The 24,436-nt window shown below is 34.2% G+C and overlaps 1 pseudogene; it reads right to left on the bottom strand.

Moving 5' to 3' along the window:
- Positions 1-7,660: 7,660 nt before the first annotated feature.
- The window catches only part of LOC147789897 (exopolygalacturonase-like), a 63,238-nt pseudogene continuing 46,462 nt past the window's right edge, over positions 7,661-24,436 (bottom strand).

Here is a 24,436-nt window from a genome sequence, read left to right as displayed (position 1 = left end):
AAAAAATCTCCAAACATGCTAAACGTAACGTGTTGCAATAATTCTTATTGTGGACAGCTCGATTGAATCTTGGATTTTGGATTTAGGCGCATTATTCCATTCTACTCTAAGTAAGAAATTGTTTCAAAATTTCAAATCCGAATTTTTTTTTAAGGTGTATCTTGCCGACAACAAAAACCTTGATGATTGAAATGAATGGAGATGACTGCAAACAAACTCGAGTAAGAAATCAGGACATTAAAGAAGTTTAGATATATTTCTGGTCTCAAGAAGAATATAATCTCTATGAATTAGTTGGATAGCACATGTTATGCACCAGAATTTGGAAAAAGTTCGTGAAAGATTGTGAAGGGTTCCATGGTCAGCACATGACACAAAATTTGATATATACGTAGAGTGCATAAACATGGTTGTCGTAAAGTGGAATCATGAGGGATGATTAAATGGTGAGAACCTACAACCCTGAACCATGAAAGACTCAAGGAGTCAGGAATTATGAGAGTGGAGACTTGAGTCCCTACCAAGACCGCCTAACCACCCTTGAGACCTAGAAGGCCACCTTAGTACCTCAGGATGTAGAAGAAAGATTTCTAAACCGATAGTAGCTGGTATGGCGTTCAACTAGTTTCCACTCTTGTACGATACCATCAAGCGAGGTGTTACATTGGTTAGGATTGTGATACTCAGTGGTAGATTGACTATTCTGCATGGTGGGTCCATCCTATGGTAGAACATTGAACACGCAAGTAGTTAGAGGTTAACCTGCACATAAGATTCTTCCTATCGGAGGATTTCCTATGGGAGGATGTTGATCATGCAGGTTGTTGGGTTTTATGTTCTAAAACTCATAGTTTGTAAATAAAAACATATTCTATTTTCAATAAAGTTATCATTGATGTTTATTCAGTAAAGATTGTTATTGAATAAATTGTATTTTACTATCGTTAATCTAAATCCAATAAACTAAGAATACTCTAGCTATAGTATGATTACTTGAACTATATGTAGAAACATAAGAGTGGATCAAGTTCAAGTATATAGTCAAAATGATCTATAGTACAGGGATAAGGCTGAGTACCTTATCTTGGGGACACTATGGATGCGGCCCACTTTTGTATATGACATAACAATGTGATCACTAAATTGTACATGCGGAGACATGTGAGTGGAGGCGTCCTACGCAATGAGTATTGAATAACATTGGACCATGAAGAAAATCACTCTCACTTTATAATGTTGTTTACTGTTGAGACTGATTTTCTTTTCATTCAATGACCTAGGTAACTCTATCTTAATCCTGAGCTAACCATGAACTCCTGTTTATTCAAAATTATCCTTAGAATTGCATGGGTGAGAGTGACTCGAGTTCGCCGACTCAATAGGTCTCCCATTTCAGGGGTAACACTAGGTGAATGGCTGGGGCGTGGGGTGCAAGATGGAATTCGCTCCTACCTACTTTTGGGGATAGAAGAGAGGTAGTTCCCTTAGGTACTGACTCTAGGTATTAAACAAGGGGCTCACCCTCGCATTGGCCTGAGAGGGATTCGGTTTACTAGTTGGACCACAAACCAATTGTTCATAAGAGGATCAGTGGGACATAAGAAACAAGAAGTAACTTCAAGGGTAAAACAGTTAATTGACCCAACTCTAGTTACGATGAGTGTTGGTTAACAAGGTTAATGAATTTAACCGGTTAATCTTGGATTGTTGGAGCTCATGATCTATAGGTCCATTAGGTCCCTCTACTAGCTCATATCAAACTAAACCACAGAACAGTGTGACGAGTGGGTTCGAAGTGTTCGAATTCAAATTAGGGAATATGCGCTACATATATACGATATATTTAACCCTTTTTTGGTTTTATTTATGAATTAAATAAAAAGAGAGAATCTGAGATATTTAAATAAGATTTAAATATTTTAATCAAATATTTGTCGAAATTGATTGGGATTGGGATTTGAATTAATATTAAATATTAATTAAATGGTTTAATTAATCATTTAATATTACTTAATTTGAAATTAATTATTCAAATTAATTGTTGAATTAAAATGAAGAAAGTAAGAAGGTTGGCTTCACTCCATCGAAGAATCCATGTTTGAGTTAGTGGAATTTTGGGATGTCAAAATTTGGTTTAACCAAACTTGCATGCTTGCCAAATAAACCCACAGACAAATTTGAGTATTATTTTGAGTGTCAAAATTTGGTAAACTCAAACTTGCATGTTTGCCACATAATCCCAAACATTTGAGTGGAATATTGAGTGTCAAAATTTTGTGATCTCAAATTTGCATCAACATGCAAACATAACTCTATAAATAGAGTGATCAAGGTACATGAACTTCTCCCTTCCAAAAACCATGAGAAAAACTCTCACAAACTCTCTCTTCATATATACTAAATCCCTCCCAAGTTTAGTCACTCACCGGATTTCACAATCCTGTTCTAAGGTCGGAGAATAGTGGAGAAGACACTAGTGGTGGTTCGAAACCGATTCGTGAGGAAAAAGGAATTTAAACTACAAAAGGTTAGTACTCAAACATCTTGAGTTTTAATACTTATGAACATGCTAGTTATTTACTATAATTGATGTTCTAAGAGTGCCTAAGATCCAAATTGCTTCCTCATGTGTTATATTAACATCATCAATAACTTTTCGAGCTGGCTTGTATCGAAAAGTAGCACGCCCCAACCTTGGGCGATCTCATGGCCTGTGCGACGGGTTTGCCAGTTCACTCCTCCATCGACGACAAGCAGGCTGACACTCACCATGTTCCTCACCTGGTACAAAGTTATATGTCGTAGCGCCTCATCCTTAGATGTCGGATACCGCTATGAAGGTAAAATCTTCTGCCCAAGTGTGTGTACCAAGACTGTGAAACTCTAGAGCCTATAGAGTAAGCTGGTGGTTCCCTACTCTGACATGGATGCGATAAGAGCCTATAAGTATGTTGCTTATTGAATATATTTATACTCATTCCTATTTACATTTCTTTTTCAGGTCCGTGAAGCTACAGATCGTGGCGATAAGGTTCTCGGGAGCTTAGAAGTCACAGAGGAATTGTCGACTTGAGGTGTTTTTGATATGAACCAAGAGACATCAATCATACAATATACTTCAATGTAGCATGAACTGAAACATCTTTTGATAATTTTGACAACCTAAGGCAAGAACACTTGATTGAGATTCGAATCACTCCACAAGCAAGATTGATCATGTCGAGCTTGAATGATTCTACATGCAATCTAAACTACATAGAATTGCAAAGAAACTTAGCCATTGGCTAAAGAAAAGCACAAATGCTTCTTTCTATATTTCCCAAGTCTACTTACAAATACAACATACATGGCTTTATATAGCCTCAAAATGAAACTATTAAAGACATTCCAAGAGTTGTAACATTCATACTTAATGGCGATAATTAACCATTATGTAATTGTAACCTAAAGTAAATTAAAAGTCTTAAATAACAATCAAACTTCATTCCTCTTCAATGTGGCATGAATTGCTTGATAATTTTGACAACATTTTCTTCACATCTTCATTGAAGTATATTGTATGATTGATGTCTCTCGGTTCATATCATTCTCCACTTCTTCAAGAGGATTCGTCCTCGAATCTATTTGTGAAACTTTGCTGCAAAAAAAAAAAAAAAAAAAAAAAAGATATGGAAATATAGACGACCTCGCAACACTCTCTCACGTGTATACACTTAAGGAATTTTAGGCCACTCTGTTTGCACTCATTTACACAAATGAAGCTCTCATTCTCACCTCTCAAATTTTTTTAGTAGAGCCCAGATTGGATTTTTTTTATTTTGGGTCGATTAAAAACTATAAAGATAAAAACCAATTGAAAATAAACGCAAAGGAAACATATATCCGATCTTGAGCCTGAAGCTCTGATACCAAATGATATGATAAGGAATCAACTACAAGGGGAGTAAGATTCGGATTACCTTGTTGATCGAATATCTCAAGTCAAGAACACTTTGTTTGAGATTTGAATCACTCCACAAGCAAGATTGATCATGTCTAGCTTCAATGATTCTTGTTGATCAAATATCTCAAGACAAGAACACTTGATTGAGATTCGAATCACTCCACAAGCAAGATTGATCATGTCGAGCTTGAATGATTCTACATGCAACCTAAACTACATAGAGTTGCATAGAATGATATGAACCAAGAGACATCAATCATACAATAACTCTAAATTACTCTAAATTGCAACCCACCCAAAATTTACAACAATCAAACTTCATTCTTCTTCAATGTAGCATGAATTGAAAAATCTTTTGATAATTTTGACAACCTTCTCTTCATATCTTCATTGAAGTATATTGTATGATTGATGTCTCTTGGTTCATATCAGTTTTTCTAGACTACGTACATATAGTTGTCACTTAATACATGTCATATTTGTTGGAATTTATGCCCTAAAGCCTCGTAATTAATTATTTAGTTTTTAACAATAATTTTTATTAGTTTATTTGTAATTTAATTGTTATCCATGGTATGAAAATCCAAGGTTATTAATGTAATCTTGAACCGTATTTGGTTGACATACAAGAGGATCGTGTTCAAGTAATAACCTAAAAAGTCTATAGTATATGGATAAAGTTGGATGCCTTATCTTGGTAACACTATTGATACGACCCACTTTGTAATGGTTACAAATGATTTGATTCAAATCGTTCATATGGAGACATGTAAGTGGGGCTACCCTATACAATGAGTTTGTATAAGACTGGACCAATAAATGTTTAATCTCTCTTTATAAATCCGTTAATTGAGAAGATTAATATTTCACACAATGATCATATGCGAGTCGATCTTAATCCTGAGTGAGTTATGAACTCCTGCCAGTGAGGGCTTGTTCTTTAATTTACATGGGTGAGAATGGCTCTTTAGGCCGATTCAATGTGCCTACAATTTTAAGGACTTGACCAATCAGGGAGTTTGAAACATAATATCATGAGATGAAATTCACTCTTTTCCAGATGAGGAAACTAGATGAGTTGTTCTCTTAAGTACTGATTTCGGGACTTGAACAATGGGGCCCCACCTTCTCTCTGGCCCAAGAGGGACTTGGTTTATGATTGGATCATAAACAAATTGTTTATTAGAGAATCAGTGGTACTTAAGTTGAAAAATGTAATTACAGGGGTAAAACGGACTTTTGACCCAGCTACAATTATGAACAACTCATGAAGGATCGACTTGCTTGTAATGATTATATCAATGGAAATAACTTGTCCTACAGTACATAAGAGTGCAACTCTAGGTCTATAGTGGAGTGACCTATAGTTAATGAATGGAAATTGATTAATTAAAGAGTTTAATTAATTAATTTTGTATCGCTGGAGCTTATAATCGGTAGGTCCATAAGGTTTTCTTGCTAGCTCATAGCAACGTTAAAGGTTCAATTTATTTGAAAGAATATTTGAAGTGTTCAAATTGATATTTAAAATAATTAGATATATTAAATATAAAGGGGAAAATAAATTTAATTTGAAGTGTCAAACTAATATTTATATATTAGATAAATATATTTAATTTGAAGGTTTCAAATTAATATTTAATATATTAAATATATTTAAAAAGAAAAATATATTTATTATATATGATACCATTAAATATGATACATTAAATAAAAATATATTTGAAATTTGAATCAAGTTCAAATTAATTTAATATATATTAGGATATCTTATAATATTTAAATATAGTTTAGATGAGGTATTATATCCTAATAATATTAAATATGTAATTCTATTATTTGCAAACATTCTCAGAGTCATAACAGACCAATCTCTCCCCCTTTCTTTGGAGAATGAAATTACATCTGGAGAGATTTTTCCAAACTGATTACATCTTAGGAGACATGAACAGGATTACATCTCAAAAAAAAAAAAAAAAAAAAAAAAACAAGAACCCCTTAAACGGATTAGTGTAATGTCCCATGAACAGGATTTGAACCAAATTTTTTAGTATGAATTTGACACCCAATGGCTCCAGCATTTTTCGATATCTTTTGCAATATGACCATATTATTTACTCCTCATGAAGTGTTTCTAAGAAGGAAAATTATTCTTACGGATCAACATGAGTTGTTTTTAGCATATTTTGCTTTACCCACATGTTTGTTAAGACAATTTCAAGAGGTAGCCAAACATAATATTGTTCGAAACTAAACACGCTTAACTTTTGAGTCTTATGATTGAACCACCAAAAGTAGGCAACGTGATTTTTAGAGATAGTTTTCACTCCTAGGAACAATTTAAAACAAGTAACTAATGTGACCATATCATTGAAGATGCAAGGAATTGTGGGGGCCATCAGATGCCAAATTTGGATTCCAAATCCTGGTCCAAATTTTAGGCATGAGATTACATCTTAGGAGGCATGTGAGTAAGGAAAAAGCATGCTACAAAAATTGGTGTTGGTTTGTGTGGATAGTTTTCACTCTTATAAGCAATTCAAGATAAGTTGGTAATGTAGGTATGTCATGGTAGATGCAGGGGAACGTCAAGGGTATCAGTTGCTAGTTGCTGAATCCAAATTTGAAATCGTGGTCCAAATCTTAGCATGGGTACCATTTGCCATTTCCAAATGGCTTAGTTCCTTTTTTTTTTTTTTAGATATTATTCTAAACATAAAAATCAAAAGATTTAATTATGTAATAAGGGTTGTTTGAGTTGAATAAATTTATGATCCAATTAACTTACTTAGGCCTCAAAGATATCTCAACTCGACCCAGCTAAACTCACGAACAACAAATATCTTAAGACTTGAAAACACAAAACATAGCATCATGGATCGAGACCAAGTTTTGTTTTTATTTTCTCTCTTTTGTGATTTATGTTGTTTTTTTGGCCTTATTTAGCACGGATTTGGGCCAATTTTGATGAGTTCCTCTACATTAAACTCCTAGAACATTTAGCTACTTTTGTTATTTAATTTTTCTAGGACTATCGACATTTTTCCTAAAACTAAACTTGGTCGAGATAAATAGGTAGATAATTCAATATTAAATGTAAATTCCTAAAATACATATTAATACTTGTCACTTAATTTTCTAATCTGAAACCTAAATTTTTTCAAGTCATATCCAAAAGTTGCAACGAAAATTACATGATTGACGAAAAAGATAGATTTAAGGACACGACTTGCTAGATTAGTCACCTCTAATGTCAATTCTTCTTTAACGATAATGATGGATGTGTGCCATATGGGACGGATATAGTTAGGAGATTCGATCTAACTTATTGATTCTGTCTAAAAGATTTCTAATGGTAATTGATTTGTTTAGGGTAAAGGGAAAGAGGAGTTAGATGTTTTTGTTGGTTAAAGATTCTTTCCTTGAGTTATGGATTAGTTTTTTTTTAATAATGGTTGTTACAGTTACATTGTCTTATTTCAAATTCAAATCTAGAACAAAAAAATAAGACTGTAACCAGTTTATTATATAAGGTCGAGGTACTAAAAACATTAGGTTGTTCACGACACAAAGTCTCCTTCAAACATTCGACCATCTTATTTATTTCGAAAAGTACAACAAAAGAAACTCAAAAGAATGAGAGTCAAATGGATAGAGGCAGTCTACTTTTTTAATTAAGGCTGTCTATTATTTTGAAGTTCTCTGGCAATGAACAATTCAAGGGACAACATAAGGAGAGGAGCATATCTTGGGGTTCTGCCTTAATGAAATGATAGGTTTCACATTCGTGCATTGGGAGGAAATAGGACATTTTATTCCATTGTAAGTGAGGTCAATGTTGCTTACTTTTACATCGTCACATGGTAAGTGACGGCTGCAAATAAGTTTGATTGCCAGCGGAGTTGCAGAACTTCCTCTAATGTTCTTGAAGCTCACTATACTCATCTTAATTTTTTAAGGAATCTGAAAATTAAAATGAGACAACAAATGGTTTATTTGTGAAGTTGTAATGAAAAAATGAATCAAAGGTTCGAGAATGCGATCCATACCTACCGATTGCACTGATTCCACGGACAATACTCTTGGTCTATTAGAATAGGGTTGCTAACATTGACCATTATAATGTCCAAAAAGTGCATATTGGTGGCGGTGCCGCTAGCCGCAGAAGCTGGCCACGTTTTGATCCTGATACCATTAGTGGTGTTATTTAACGTGCAGTTCTTTACGATGACACCTTCAACAGGTTCTTCGTTAGTGTATCTTCCAAGACTTCCGATGCTTATTCCATGTCCTGGTCCACACGTCACATTGGTGACTTCAATTAGTTTGCTTCAATCTCCAAGAGAAATGCAATCATCTCCAATTGCAATTTTGGACTTTGTGATTGTGATCTTATTTGATCGACCGATGTGTATTCCATTAGTGTTGGGATTGTTTTCGGGTGCCATTATATTGATATTATGGAATGTGAGGTTGTTGCAGCCGATGATGTTGATATAGAAGTTCTTGCTATCAAGTGATGTTATTCTCTTAACGGTTGAATTGGTGATGAAGTTGAACCTCAAACTCTAAACATTTTGTATAATCAAATAATATTTTGTGAGAGTCGGTAATGATGCTAAAAATTTGAATAGAACCCAATAAAATTGAAAACTCAAAAAAAATTTACTTTTTTCGTGGATTGTTTAAAGATTATCCTCTAGAAAATGAAGAACATTGACCAAATCGTAAATGTCAAGACATGTAAGAGGCTCTTTCAAAAACAACAAGATGCATGAGATTGAGAAGGAAAGCTAAAGGAATATTACTTACAACCCGGAGTTGGGCACAATTTATGCATTTGTGGCAATCGTTCCTTTTCCAAGCTGCCTTTCCTTGGCCATCAAAAACTCCTTCACCTGATAATGTCAATCTATCAACACGTGCAAAAGTGATCCAATTATCTCTGGGAAGACTTTTTAGTGCCTACAATGTTCCTCCAAGTTGAAAGTCAATTGGGCTATTACAAGGTCCTTCAAACTTCCCTTGCTTTACTCTAAATATCCCTCTTGGAATAAAAATTGCACTATAACGATTGGACGTGCATGCATCCCTCCATGCATTTGCTAAAGCCTACATTTCACAACTAACAAAAACTTATAGCAAACAATTGATCAGCTCAACTAGTGATAATATTGATGTTCATATTATATATTTACCTTCATGATGTCAGTACCAGACACTATGTTACCATATCTTTTCAAAGAAAAAACAACATCGGCACTAGATTGAGCATCGACGGTAGGAGCTAACAATAGTAACATCAAAATTGTAGCGGCCAAGAAACTTGATTTGATCGTACTCATGAAGCCTTTGCTTTCTTTTCTTTTTTTATGTATATCATTTGAAAACTAGTGAGAGACAATGATATTTCGTTTTAGATTTGGAACTTTTTATGTATTTAATACAAATTGAAAAATAGGAATCAAATTGAGTTGTTTTTAGCATATTTTGTCTTTACCCACATGTTTGTTAAGAAAATTTCAAGAGGACGCCAAACATAATATTGTTCGAAACTAAACACGCTTAAAATTGTAGGCATATTATGGTAGGCATACGCTTAAAATGACTTGTATGACTATAATAAAGCAACAAAATCACTTGTCTCAAAGTATGGTATTGTAACACCAAAAAATGAAAGGAATTAGATCTAACAAGAATAAGCCGCCCATGTAAGACCTAAATGATCAAAAGGGGAGGAATTAAAGGATTAAGGAAGGATGATGATCTCAAGCAAGTCATTTTTATACCCTAACAAGTAATGTTAAGGTGTTTAAGACCTATGTAGAAAGGATTGGAAAGTAAAAGTAAGTGAAAAGGGCAAAAAGGTCATTTTACTAATTATTAAGGACCTTCCCGAATTTTTAGTTGCTTATCTAGAAAGAATTTAGAGATGCTCAAGAAAAAATGACCAACATGAGATAAAAGATTTTTAGAAAAATTATGGATTTTTCAGGAAATATAATATTAAAATATTCGGAAAGCGGGAAATGACCCAAATACCCCTGGAAGAATGTATAATTACGAAAATGGCCCTCTGATGCATCTACAGTGACCATCTGAGAAATATCTCACGAAACTCAAATCCCAGCCGTTGGATCTTCCCCAAATTTGGATATGATCTAGAAGATGGACAGATCATCACATCAAACGGCTATTTTGCAAAACCAAAGTCGGTGAGGCTCTGACTGAAGTAGATATTTCGGGCGGATTTTCCAGAAAATCTAACTGCCAATTCACGACGATTCTGGAGCTTTCAATGTCGGTTTAAGCTCGCCTATAAAGTCTGGAGTATGAGAAACAATATGGAATAAGACTCGAGCAAGGTCGAGCACCCATTCGAGAGTTATGAGAGTTTAGTTTGTGGGTCTCCTACTCTCGGGTTTCTTCCAAATTTGAGAGCAATTCTTCACCATTCCTCCTTAAACTTATTCCAATAGTTTCCAAACAAGATTACCCACAAGTTATATGAAGGAATTGAGAGCTGAAACGTCATAGAACAAAATACCCATGATATCGGAAATCCGGCGTTTCGAGTGAGTTGCATACCGAGAACGATTTCTGAAAATTAAGGTTCCACACTCAAAGACATTCCTCCAAATCAATTCCTATAGCTTGATGAAAGGATATTTAAGAGGTTCCATGAAGAAATCGAGCCTTGAAAACTCCTAGAATCGGCTACCCGATAAGAAATCCCCTGTTTTAGCTCTGGCGAGGAAAATGATTTTGGACGAACTTTGGAGGCTAATATCTTAGGCTATGATCCAAGAAAATGTATGAAATCAATCTCAAGCTCTTCCTTGTAATAGGCTAATATCTTAGGCTATGATCCACCAAAAGGTATGAAATCAATCCCAAGCTCTTCCTTGTAATATCATCGTTAAGTTTCATGAAGAAATCGAGGGGATAAACGAAGAGATCGGGGCTGTGGAAGGCCACTTCCAGACGGCGGCGCAAAGGACGAACGTGTCTTCTTCCTGTCCAGAGGAAGAAGACGATGACGTGGCCGGTTCAGTTGAACCGGCCAAGTAAGCCCAAAATTTGGTCTTCCCTCAGTGTTTTTCAATTTTAACCCCCTTCCAGGCTAGTTCTCATGATATACCTTTATGGTTCTAGAAACTAGACACAATAAGGAGTCTATAGAAGGAAAAGTGAAGTAATTCAAATACCGGAAGCTCAAGAACGGAGGTCCTGAACATCAACAATGAGGTAAGTAGCCACCTTGGACTTTTCTTAAGAAATACATGTAGGAATCGCTTGGATTTTCATATGAACCATAAACCAAGTATTACACAAGGATCTATGAAAAAAAAACTCAAAGAACCGTAAGTTAAGGCGCTGAACCGACCAAATTGCTCGGGATTTAAGGAACATTAAAGTAACCCACTAAATGAGCCCTGATGTCTATGAAACTTTAATGATGAGCATATTATAGCATGTTTAGGTTATATGTGAAATTTAGTGGTCAATGGATAAGGATAATTAGGTAAACCAAGAAACGGGGCAAAATGACCATAATGCCCTTAAGGATCTCTACCTACGGTTCATGAGCTAGATGACCTCCAAATACTATGAAACTCCACAGTAGATCTTATTGTATGATGATTGATGAGGTGGTGAAGTTTGAAAGTCACTGGAACTCGTTAAGTACCAAAACCAAGACTTAGGGGTAAAATGACCATAATGCCCATAAGGAAGACTACCTACGGGTTAAGTCCTAAATGACCTCCCAACATTATGAAATGTTGTATGAATCTTTATCTCATGATGTTGTATAAGGTAATGAAGTTTGGGAATCATTGGGAAACGTTAGATAGCGAAACCAAGATATTGGAAAAAATGTACATCACGATCCACATGACTTTACCTCCTAGGATGACTAACGAGGTACCCATGAAATAAGAAATTCCCCCATAGGTATCCTTGGTTGCTAATAAGATTCTAAGTGTACAAGGTTCCGTTGGACTATTCCTAAGAAGAACCTTTAGGTTCCAACCTTGACCCAAGACGTTATGCATAAACCTAGGATCCCCAAGAGTACAAGGAAACACCTAGGTTAATGTAGATGGTATGCTTAACAAGTTGCTAGGATCCATTCTCGGAGTAACCATTATCTCCCATCACGAAGTGTACCACGAGATTCCTATTCCTCTTTAGGTGAGATGCCCTGCTATATGTACCACGAGTAGGTTGTCATGATGGACTTATTATTTTCCTCACCTAAATGAGATGCTCTGCAACACGATATGCTAGCAGGATGCCACGTTTGTGATAATATCACCTATGCACTCATGGGGAGAAAACTAAGGGTTACTTTGAAAGTGTTTTCAGGACTAAAACACGATATATGACATGACAACCTCTAACGATTAGTTCCTGAAAACGAAACAAGAAGTCATATCCTAGCTCAAGGTCTAAATATGCTCCAAATCACCAACCATGTCCTATAAGGTTTATTTTATATGACATGAGAATAAGCTCAAGATTTCAAGTTGGTTGGAGCAAGTTTGGAATATAAGCCAAGATGGAACTTAAAGAAACGCCTAAAGAAAACATGTCAAGATTCAAGACCCTTCTAGAATCCTCTAAGGAGCCCATTATGAACTTATGACCTTCTAGAATAATTCAAGCTAGTTATTACGATGGGTTCATATGATCACGAATGTATATAACGACTTACGCCTAAAGAAAATAAGAATCTTAGCAACTTATAAGATTAAGAACCAAGAACAAGTTATACAACCACCAAGACAAGAAGAATGTTAGGTACCACTCAAACATAAGGGACCAAAGTCCACAAGACTCAAAATTCAAGAATGCTAGGTATTACTCTAAGCATGTCTAATTGTGGCCCATAACTCCCACCATGCGGTGCTTTCTAAGGAGGATTTTTTCCTCCTCTAGGTGGGATGCCCTGCACCATGTTTGCTTTGCAGGATGTCACGTTTGGCCTCATTCCCCTCACCTAGATGAGATGCCCTACGCCATGTTATGATTTGCAGGATGCCATGTTCATGTATGCACCGATCACGCGACCTATATGGTCTATGTTATATTATGCGACCTTTATGGTCTATGCCATGTTCATGCATGCATCGATCACGTGACCTTTATGGTCTATGCCATGTTCATGCATGTATCGATCACGTGACCTTTATGGTATATCATGGGGAGAACCTATGGCCACAATGGAGCAAGAAGAGAGTAAGTTACCCTAGCCATGAATTAAGATTCTCCTAAGACCTCCCATGGTACGTCATGTGTATGACTTAGACTACGTTGCTTGGAACGTAAGAAGCCTTGAGCGTAGGTATTAAGACTGTGTCGCTTGGAATGTATGAAGCCTCAGACACAGGTTGACAAGTTTATGTCTAGTACCGTAAATCATAAGGGGAGTGTCTTGGAGAACGAATTAAGAACTTACAACAAGAACAAGAATAAGAACAAGAAAAACAAAAAGTGTGGTACCCTAGCATATCAAGGACACGATTAAGAGCCTACAAGTAGGCTGCTTACTGAGTCTTGTACTCATTCTTTATTCTCCATTTTTTCAGGAAATAAGAAGCTGGTCAAGGTCGGGAGCGGACTCTGGAGCTGGTGCCATAGACAAACCTCACCCATCGTCCTTCTACCCTTTTGTGTCGTCCCTTAACTTGTGTTTTAACTGTTATGTTGTGTTTTAAAATACTTTGTATAAACTTTATTTTTGTTTGATATGTTTTAAGTTTTGGTTGTTTTATTTTGTTGAAAAATTTACCCGTCTTTTTAGAGTCATCGAGTCAGCCCGATCTTTACAGGTATGTCCCTAAAATGGTAGGTATATTGAATCGGCTAAAAGAGTCATTCTCACCCATGTAAATTAAAGGACAAGCTCTCACAAGCAGAAGTTCATAACTCACTCAGGATTAAGATCAAGTCGCATATGATCATCATGTGAAATATTAATCTTCTCAATTAACGGATTTATAAAGAAATTTTAAATATTTTTTGGTTCTGTCTTATACAAACTCATTGTATATGATACCCCCACTTACATATCTCCACATGAACGATTTGGATAAAATCATTTGTAACGATTACAAAGTGAGCCGTATCAATAGTGATACCAGGATAAAGCACCCAACTTTATCCATATACTATAGACTCTTTAGGTTATTACTTGAACACGATTCTCTTGTATGCACCCAACTTTATCCATATACTATAGACTCTTTAGGTTATTACTTGAACACGATTCTCTACTATGTCAACCACATATTGTTCGAGATTACATTAATAACCTTTATTTTCATACCATGGATAACAATTAAATTACAAATAAAATAATAAAAATTATAGTTAAAAAGTAAATAATTAATTAAGAGGCTTTAGAGCATAAATCTCAACAATCTCCCACTTGCTCTATACCCAACACCTTCTCTCACTTGCCCTAGAGAAGATGAGACATGTCTAGTAATCCTAGACATTCTAGATGACCCTCAAACACTTTAGCCTAGAGAGTCATTTTATATAAAACAAAATAATTATCATTAAAAGTCATTTTGGTCACAGCCACGATGCTTTCTCTCTCAATATCATTTTTTATAGATTGATCTTTTAAATTTCCTTCATATTAGTCTTTGTATCACTATCATCACAATGAAAGTGACAAACTAAATCACATGTGAAACACCTTTCAAATGTTTAAGAAATTATTATAGTCATACCAGTCATTTTGTTGCTTTAAAAGTAAAAAATGTTCCGTATACCATACTTCACAATCTAAGGTAAAATTGATCTTAACCTAAATTTTCTAAATTTATGTAACTAGTGTATCACTTAAAGATCAAATCTTTAACTCCATACACAAAATAAAAAAATTCTCATTATCCAGGGATACTTTGAGAAAACTTTAATTTTTCCGATCATACATTAGTTTAACTAATATAATTTAATTAACTATATATTTAAGGTTAATTCTCATCTATGCATTAATTATCTCCCACTCAGGAAAGATAATTAATTATACTCTCAACATTTGAGGTTACTTACGATACTCTTCCTCTTACTTTATATTTCAATGATCATTATCATTCTTTGAAGTCTTGTATCAAATATTTGACAATTTTGTCAACATAATATATATGAACAATATTGACATTTATCCTTAAATCTCTATTTTTAGGAGATACAAAATTATTCCAAATCTATTTATGTTAGAGTGAAAGATCACATCAATTCATAAGGAGTAATATGTCTCATCACTTGGCTCCCCAAATCGTATTTATCAATCACAGTTTTATACATGATCCCAAGATGAATTGGTTAACTCTTTACTAGTCTCTATGTCGTACATCTACGTATCATGAATACATGATCCTAAGATGAATTGGTCCTCTCTTTCTTATAACATTTTCCATACTACACCAAACATAATTATTTCATTCATAAGCATCGTAAACAAAACCTTAAACCAAACCACCACGAAGAGATCCAGATCAGCTACATAGGGTTCATTTGAAATAGTTCTTACTTTCTTTCATTAAATGACACAACAATTTGATAACTATTTGACAAACCCCGTTTATTGTTCTTTATAATCCAAAATGGTTTAGAAATTTTGGAAACTCCTCGTTCTCAATTTGTTTAAAAAAATAATGACCCTTTAAATTGTTATTTTACCGTCTACGATCGAGTTGCGAAATGCCTTCTTAGGGTAAGTCCGTATTTCCCTCCTCTAATATGTCATTTCTCAAGGAAAATGTATGTATTATTACCTTATGACATGATGTAAAGTGCCTTTTGTATCATATATTTGTTTTATCATTTCCTTATATAAACCCAACATTTTCTATTAATTTCTCCCAAAGTTGGGAACTTAAATAAATGGGACTACTACCCCGTGACTGTCTTCTAATAACAATTGGTTGTGAACTTGATTCGATGGACCTCCCTGTACATTGTGTTAGCATTTTCAAATATTGTCACAGTCGTACATTTTCAACCATACAACGTCACGATTTTGTCACACTCATGGAAAATCTTTTTTTTGCCTGACTTTATGGGTACGATTTTGTCACACTCATGAAAAATCTTTTTTTTGCCTGACTTTATGGCTACATTAGACTTTAGACAAGGTTGGTCACTAACCGAACATGACTTATATAGAAACTAAACTTTGTTCAATCATACATGTAACAACTCTAACCGACTTGCCTCTACTCTAGGCCAAGCCTAAGGCTCTACCTCACCTTTGCCCTACCTCAAAATCCTTCTAATGCAATGTCCCATCTGATATAGTTGTTTTGATTATCAATCGTGACCAAAATAAGTTAACAAATGTTCATATTATAATTTATGTCGATAGGTAATTAACATCGTTTATATTTCACTCGTACTAATCATGTCAAGCTTTAAAAAAAAAAAAAGTAATAATAATAATAATAATCCCAGATAAACAACATATAAAAAATATTTATTTATTTAAATATTAAAATCAAACTTTCAAATTTATGGATACATGAATTTTTTGCCTGACCAGTTGTAGCAAATATCATAATTATCGGTTTTATAGTTGAACATACAGACATTTTCCTCACTCATATGCCACGAACATAGCATACTTTCAAATTATCTCTATCTCTCTTATCTATGTAGACATTGAAGTAATGAAACGAGCTAGGCCATTGGAAGGAACAGTAAAACAATGTTGTGCCCCATAAATTTGGACGAAAACTGAAGTCGTAGCTGGCCAAAGGAGTCAGCATGTGGACTCCCAAGTCATCATTGCTTGATTTGTAGTGAACAGCGAGCTGATTTTTAGATTTTAGAGCATTTGTTATCTTGACCATAATCTTTGGGTTTTGGAGGAATGATCCTTCGATGGTAGTCACTTGGTTAGCAAAGAATAATGAAATTAAGAGAGAAAGTGCAAGTGTTGAAAATAAACTCATGTGGTTGAAATGGGAGAGAAAAAGAGATGTGTATGAACACATTTGTTTGTGCATGATTTGTTTCACTCTTTATAGTTGAAAAGGAGTGTAATGGAAGATAACCGTTGATCTGGTAATAACCCAAAAATAAATAAATAAATAAACTAACCCATTTGTTTGTATTTCTAATTCATTATTTTCTTTTTTTGTAACATATGGTTTTGTGAGAAGAAGTTAGTTGAGTATTTTAGGGTGGTAGTTATTGGGAGAGGGAAGGGATTAGTTATTATTAATTAATTCTTTTATTATTATTATTTTTTTTACTGTTGTTAAATAGTTTATAATAAAAATAGAACCGTGATTGATAACTGTTATTTTTTAAATGGAAAAATATATGATTGAAACTGTTATTTCTCTCTAAAATTTTTAATTAAAAAAGTAAAACTATAATATGAAAATTAATTTTATGTCATGGTCGTTCGGGTCCTTCACCTAGACTAATTTCATAGTGTTTCATGACCTAGCCCAACGAGGCTTTTATCTGGTCATCATATGTAAGGACCGGTCTGACTCGATACTCCAAAAAGGTGAGTAAACTTTCACGAAATAAAACAAACAGTATTTAAAACATAACATTACTTAAAACAAAACAGTGTTCATACATGAGTAATTAAAACACAACATAATAGTTAAAACACCGAATAAGGAATGAACACAAAATATTTCAAAACAAATGGGTTGAAGACGACGGGTGAGGCTTGTCTATGACACCTGCTTCGGAGTCCGCTCCCAACCTCGACTAGCTCCTTATTACCTGAAAAAAAAAATGCAAAATAAGGAAGGAGTACAAGACTCAGCAAGTAGCCTACTTGTAGGCTCTTTATCGTGTCCTTGATAAGCTAGGACACCACACTCTTTCTTTTCTTGTTCTTGTTTCTTTTGTAAGTAATTAGGCCCGTTCTATTTCTGACTTGGAGTTATGTTAAGAATGAGAAATAGAATTGGGACAGAAAGTTACATCTTCATTAATATTCACAATGTTTAAATAGGATACAAGCTACCGACGAATACCTAAAATTAAGGGAAAATATTAACTAACTAAATCTTGAGAGTCAAATAAAATATACTACTAATCAAATCATAAAGTAAAAAAAATATTAATTAAGAATGTATAAGATATATTCCAACACTAATTATTATAATATATTCTCCTAATATTATATCTTAATACTCCCCCTCAAGTTGGAGAGTGGCTGTCAATCACACCGAACTTGTCTTTCAAAAAATCGAACTGACTTCTTCCCAAATTTTTAGTGAAAATATCCGCCAATTGCATTTTAGTCGAAACATAACATGGTTTGATGATTCTAGCTTGTAATTTTCTTCGAACTATATGACAATCTATTTCTATGTGTTTCGTACGTTTATGAAAAACTGGATTGGCTGCTATCTGTAATGATGCTTGATTATCACAATACAATAATGCTGGTTCGGACAGTGGAACTTTCAAGTCTTGAAGAATGTATCTTAACCAAGCTAACTCTAAACAAGTATTTGTCACCGCTCGACACTCGGCTTCTGCTGATGATCTGGACACATTGGTTTGCTTTTTAGACTTCCAAGGAATAATTGAATTTCCAAGGAAAATGCAGAACCTAGAAATTAATGGTCTGGAAGTTCGACAACCGCCCCAGTCTGAATCGCAATATGCTTGTAATCTTAAGTTGATTTCAGGTGGTACTACAAGTCCTTGACCAGGAATACCTTTGATGTATCTCAGAACTCGAAGAGTTGCCTCCCAATGTGGTTTTCTTGGTTCATGCATAAATTGACTAAGCACACGAACTGAATACACTATGTCAGGCCTAGTAACGGATAAATATATTAATCTTCCAATCAACCGTCTGTATCTACTTGGATCATTCAACTTCTCCCCTTCTGTTAAAGAAAGTTTCAGATTATGCTCCATAGGAAATCTTTCTGGATGTGCTCCTGTAAGACCAGTGTCTTGAAAAATGTCTAGAGCATACTTCCTTTGAGAGATAAAAATTTCTTTTCTAGACCTAGAAAATTCAATGCCTATAATATATTACAAATTCCCTAAATCTTTGATAAGGAATTTCTCGAGTAAACAAGTCTTGAGATGTTGAATTTCTTTGAAAAATGTCTAGAGCATACTTGCTTGATCCTCTTAATTTCAAGTCCTTGAATCCTTTGGATCTTACATGGGGCGCTTGTTATTTTTGGAGCTAATTTCCTTTATTTTTTTTGGGCGTTACATCATATCTCATCACTTGGCTCCCCAAATCGTATTTATCAATCACAGTTTTATACATGATCCCAAGATGAATTGGTTAACTCTTTACTAGTCTCTATGTCGTACATCTACGTATCATGAATACATGATCCTAAGATGAATTGGTCCTCTCTTTCTTATAACATTTTCCATACTACACCAAACATAATTATTTCATTCATAAGCATCGTAAACAAAACCTTAAACCAAACCACCACGAAGAGATCCAGATCAGCTACATAGGGTTCATTTGAAATAGTTCTTACTTTCTTTCATTAAATGACACAACAATTTGATAACTATTTGACAAACCCCGTTTATTGTTCTTTATAATCCAAAATGGTTTAGAAATTTTGGAAACTCCTCGTTCTCAATTTGTTTAAAAAAATAATGACCCTTTAAATTGTTATTTTACCGTCTACGATCGAGTTGCGAAATGCCTTCTTAGGGTAAGTCCGTATTTCCCTCCTCTAATATGTCATTTCTCAAGGAAAATGTATGTATTATTACCTTATGACATGATGTAAAGTGCCTTTTGTATCATATATTTGTTTTATCATTTCCTTATATAAACCCAACATTTTCTATTAATTTCTCCCAAAGTTGGGAACTTAAATAAATGGGACTACTACCCCGTGACTGTCTTCTAATAACAATTGGTTGTGAACTTGATTCGATGGACCTCCCTGTACATTGTGTTAGCATTTTCAAATATTGTCACAGTCGTACATTTTCAACCATACAACGTCACGATTTTGTCACACTCATGGAAAATCTTTTTTTTGCCTGACTTTATGGGTACGATTTTGTCACACTCATGAAAAATCTTTTTTTTGCCTGACTTTATGGCTACATTAGACTTTAGACAAGGTTGGTCACTAACCGAACATGACTTATATAGAAACTAAACTTTGTTCAATCATACATGTAACAACTCTAACCGACTTGCCTCTACTCTAGGACAAGCCTAAGGCTCTACCTCACCTTTGCCCTACCTCAAAATCCTTCTAATGCAATGTCCCATCTGATATAGTTGTTTTGATTATCAATCGTGACCAAAATAAGTTAACAAATGTTCATATTATAATTTATGTCGATAGGTAATTAACATCGTTTATATTTCACTCGTACTAATCATGTCAAGCTTTAAAAAAAAAATAATAATAATAATAATAATAATCCCAGATAAACAACATATAAAAAATATTTATTTATTTAAATATTAAAATCAAACATTCAAATTTATGGATACATGAATTTTTTGCCTGACCAGTTGTAGCAAATATCATAATTATCGGTTTTATAGTTGAACATACAGACATTTTCCTCACTCATATGCCACGAACATAGCATACTTTCACAATTATCTCTATCTCTCTTATCTATGTAGACATTGAAGTAATGAAACGAGCTAGGCCATTGGAAGGAACAGTAAAACAATGTTGTGCCCCATAAATTTGGACGAAAACTGAAGTCGTAGCTGGCCAAAGGAGTCAGCATGTGGACTCCCAAGTCATCATTGCTTGATTTGCAGTGAACAGCGAGCTGATTTTTAGATTTTAGAGCATTTGTTATCTTGACCATAATCTTTGGGTTTTGGAGGAATGATCCTTCGATGGTAGTCACTTGGTTAGCAAAGAATAATGAAATTAAGAGAGAAAGTGCAAGTGTTGAAAATAAACTCATGTGGTTGAAATGGGAGAGAAAAAGAGATGGGTATGAACACATTTGTTTGTGCATGATTTGTTTCACTCTTTATAGTTGAAAAGGAGTGTAATGGAAGATAACCGTTGATCTGGTAATAACCCAAAAATAAATAAATAAATAAACTAACCCATTTGTTTGTATTTCTAATTCATTATTTTCTTTTTTGTAACATATGGTTTTGTGAGAAGAAGTTAGTTGAGTATTTTAGGGTGGTAGTTATTGGGAGAGGGAAGGGATTAGTTATTATTAATTAATTCTTTTATTATTATTATTTTTTTTACTGTTGTTAAATAGTTTATAATAAAAATAGAACCGTGATTGATAACTGTTATTTTTTAAATGGAAAAATATATGATTGAAACTGTTATTTCTCTCTAAAATTTTTAATTAAAAAAGTAAAACTATAATATGAAAATTAATTTTATGTCATGGTCGTTCGGGTCCTTCACCTAGACTAATTTCATAGTGTTTCATGACCTAGCCCAACGAGGCTTTTATCTGGTCATCATATGTAAGGACCGGTCTGACTCGATACTCCAAAAGGGTGAGTAAACTTTCACGAAATAAAACAAACAGTATTTAAAACATAACATTACTTAAAACAAAACAGTGTTCATACATGAGTAATTAAAACACAACATAATAGTTAAAACACCGAATAAGGAACGAACACAAAATATTTCAAAACAAATGGGTTGAAGACGACGGGTGAGGCTTGTCTATGACACCTGCTTCGGAGTCCGCTCCCAACCTCGACTAGCTCCTTATTACCTGAAAAAAAAAAAATGCAAAATAAGGAAGGAGTACAAGACTCAGCAAGTAGCCTACTTGTAGGCTCTTTATCGTGTCCTTGATAAGCTAGGACACCACACTCTTTCTTTTCTTGTTCTTGTTTCTTTTGTAAGTAATTAGGCCCGTTCTATTTCTGACTTGGAGTTATGTTAAGAATGAGAAATAGAATTGGGACAGAAAGTTACATCTTCATTAATATTCACAATGTTTAAATAGGATACAAGCTACCGACGAATACCTAAAATTAAGGGAAAATATTAACTAACTAAATCTTGAGAGTCAAATAAAATATACTACTAATCAAATCATAAAGTAAAAAAAATATTAATTAAGAATGTATAAGATATATTCCAACACTAATTATTATAATATATTCTCCTAATATTATATCTTAATACTCCCCCTCAAGTTGGAGAGTGGCTGTCAATCACACCGAACTTGTCTTTCAAAAAATCGAACTGACTTCTTCCCAAATTTTTAGTGAAAATATCCGCCAATTGCATTTTAGTCGAAACATAACATGGTTTGATGATTCTAACTTGTAATTTTCTTCGAACTATTTGACAATCTATTTCTATGTGTTTCGTACGTTTATGAAAAACTGGATTGGCTGCTATCTGTAACGATGCTTGATTATCACAATACAATAATGCTGGTTCGGACAGTGGAACTTTCAAGTCTTGAAGAATGTATCTTAACCAAGCTAACTCTAAACAAGTATTTGTCACCGCTCGACACTCGGCTTCTGCTGATGATCTGGACACATTGGTTTGCTTTTTAGACTTCCAAGGAATAATTGAATTTCCAAGGAAAATGCAGAACCTAGAAATTAATGGTCTGGAAGTTCGACAACCGCCCCAGTCTGAATCGCAATATGCTTGTAATCTTAAGTTGATTTCAGGTGGTACTACAAGTCCTTGACCAGGAATACCTTTGATGTATCTCAGAACTCGAAGAGTTGCCTCCCAATGTGGTTTTCTTGGTTCATGCATAAATTGACTAAGCACACGAACTGAATACACTATGTCAGGCCTAGTAACGGATAAATATATTAATCTTCCAATCAACCGTCTGTATCTACTTGGATCATTCAACTTCTCCCCTTCTGTTAAAGAAAGTTTCAGATTATGCTCCATAGGAAATCTTTCTGGATGTGCTCCTGAAGACCAGTGTCTTGAAAAATGTCTAGAGCATACTTCCTTTGAGAGATAAAAATTTCTTTTCTAGACCTAGAAAATTCAATGCCTATAATATATTACAAATTCCCTAAATCTTTGATAAGGAATTTCTCGAGTAAACAAGTCTTGAGATGTTGAATTTCTTTGAAAAATGTCTAGAGCATACTTGCTTGATCCTCTTAATTTCAAGTCCTTGAATCCTTTGGATCTTACATGGGGCGCTTGTTATTTTTGGAGCTAATTTCCTTTATTTTTTTTGGGCGTTACATCATATCTCATCACTTGGCTCCCCAAATCGTATTTATCAATCACAGTTTTATACATGATCCCAAGATGAATTGGTTAACTCTTTACTAGTCTCTATTTCGTACATCTACGTATCATGAATACATGATCCTAAGATGAATTGGTCCTCTCTTTCTTATAACATTTTCCATACTACACCAAACATAATTATTTCATTCATAAGCATCGTAAACAAAACCTTAAACCAAACCACCACGAAGAGATCCAGATCAGCTACATAGGGTTCATTTGAAATAGTTCTTACTTTCTTTCATTAAATGACACAACAATTTGATAACTATTTGACAAACCCCGTTTATTGTTCTTTATAATCCAAAATGGTTTAGAAATTTTGGAAACTCCTCGTTCTCAATTTGTTTAAAAAAATAATGACCCTTTAAATTGTTATTTTACCGTCTACGATCGAGTTGCGAAATGCCTTCTTAGGGTAAGTCCGTATTTCCCTCCTCTAATATGTCATTTCTCAAGGAAAATGTATGTATTATTACCTTATGACATGATGTAAAGTGCCTTTTGTATCATATATTTGTTTTATCATTTCCTTATATAAACCCAACATTTTCTATTAATTTCTCCCAAAGTTGGGAACTTAAATAAATGGGACTACTACCCCGTGACTGTCTTCTAATAACAATTGGTTGTGAACTTGATTCGATGGACCTCCCTGTACATTGTGTTAGCATTTTCAAATATTGTCACAGTCGTACATTTTCAACCATACAACGTCACGATTTTGTCACACTCATGGAAAATCTTTTTTTTGCCTGACTTTATGGGTACGATTTTGTCACACTCATGAAAAATCTTTTTTTTGCCTGACTTTATGGCTACATTAGACTTTAGACAAGGTTGGTCACTAACCGAACATGACTTATATAGAAACTAAACTTTGTTCAATCATACATGTAACAACTCTAACCGACTTGCCTCTACCCTAGGCCAAGCCTAAGGCTCTACCTCACCTTTGCCCTACCTCAAAATCCTTCTAATGCAATGTCCCATCTGATATAGTTGTTTTGATTATCAATCGTGACCAAAATAAGTTAACAAATGTTCATATTATAATTTATGTCGATAGGTAATTAACATCGTTTATATTTCACTCGTACTAATCATGTCAAGCTTTAAAAAAAAAAAAGTAATAATAATAATAATAATCCCAGATAAACAACATATAAAAAATATTTATTTATTTAAATATTAAAATCAAACTTTCAAATTTATGGATACATGAATTTTTTGCCTGACCAGTTGTAGCAAATAT

Source organism: Cucurbita pepo, chromosome 12 (genome assembly GCF_057944985.1).
Source record: "Cucurbita pepo subsp. pepo isolate OVF chromosome 12, ASM5794498v1, whole genome shotgun sequence".
Lineage (NCBI taxonomy): Eukaryota > Viridiplantae > Streptophyta > Magnoliopsida > Cucurbitales > Cucurbitaceae > Cucurbita > Cucurbita pepo.
This window is presented reverse-complemented; position numbering and strand designations above follow the sequence as displayed.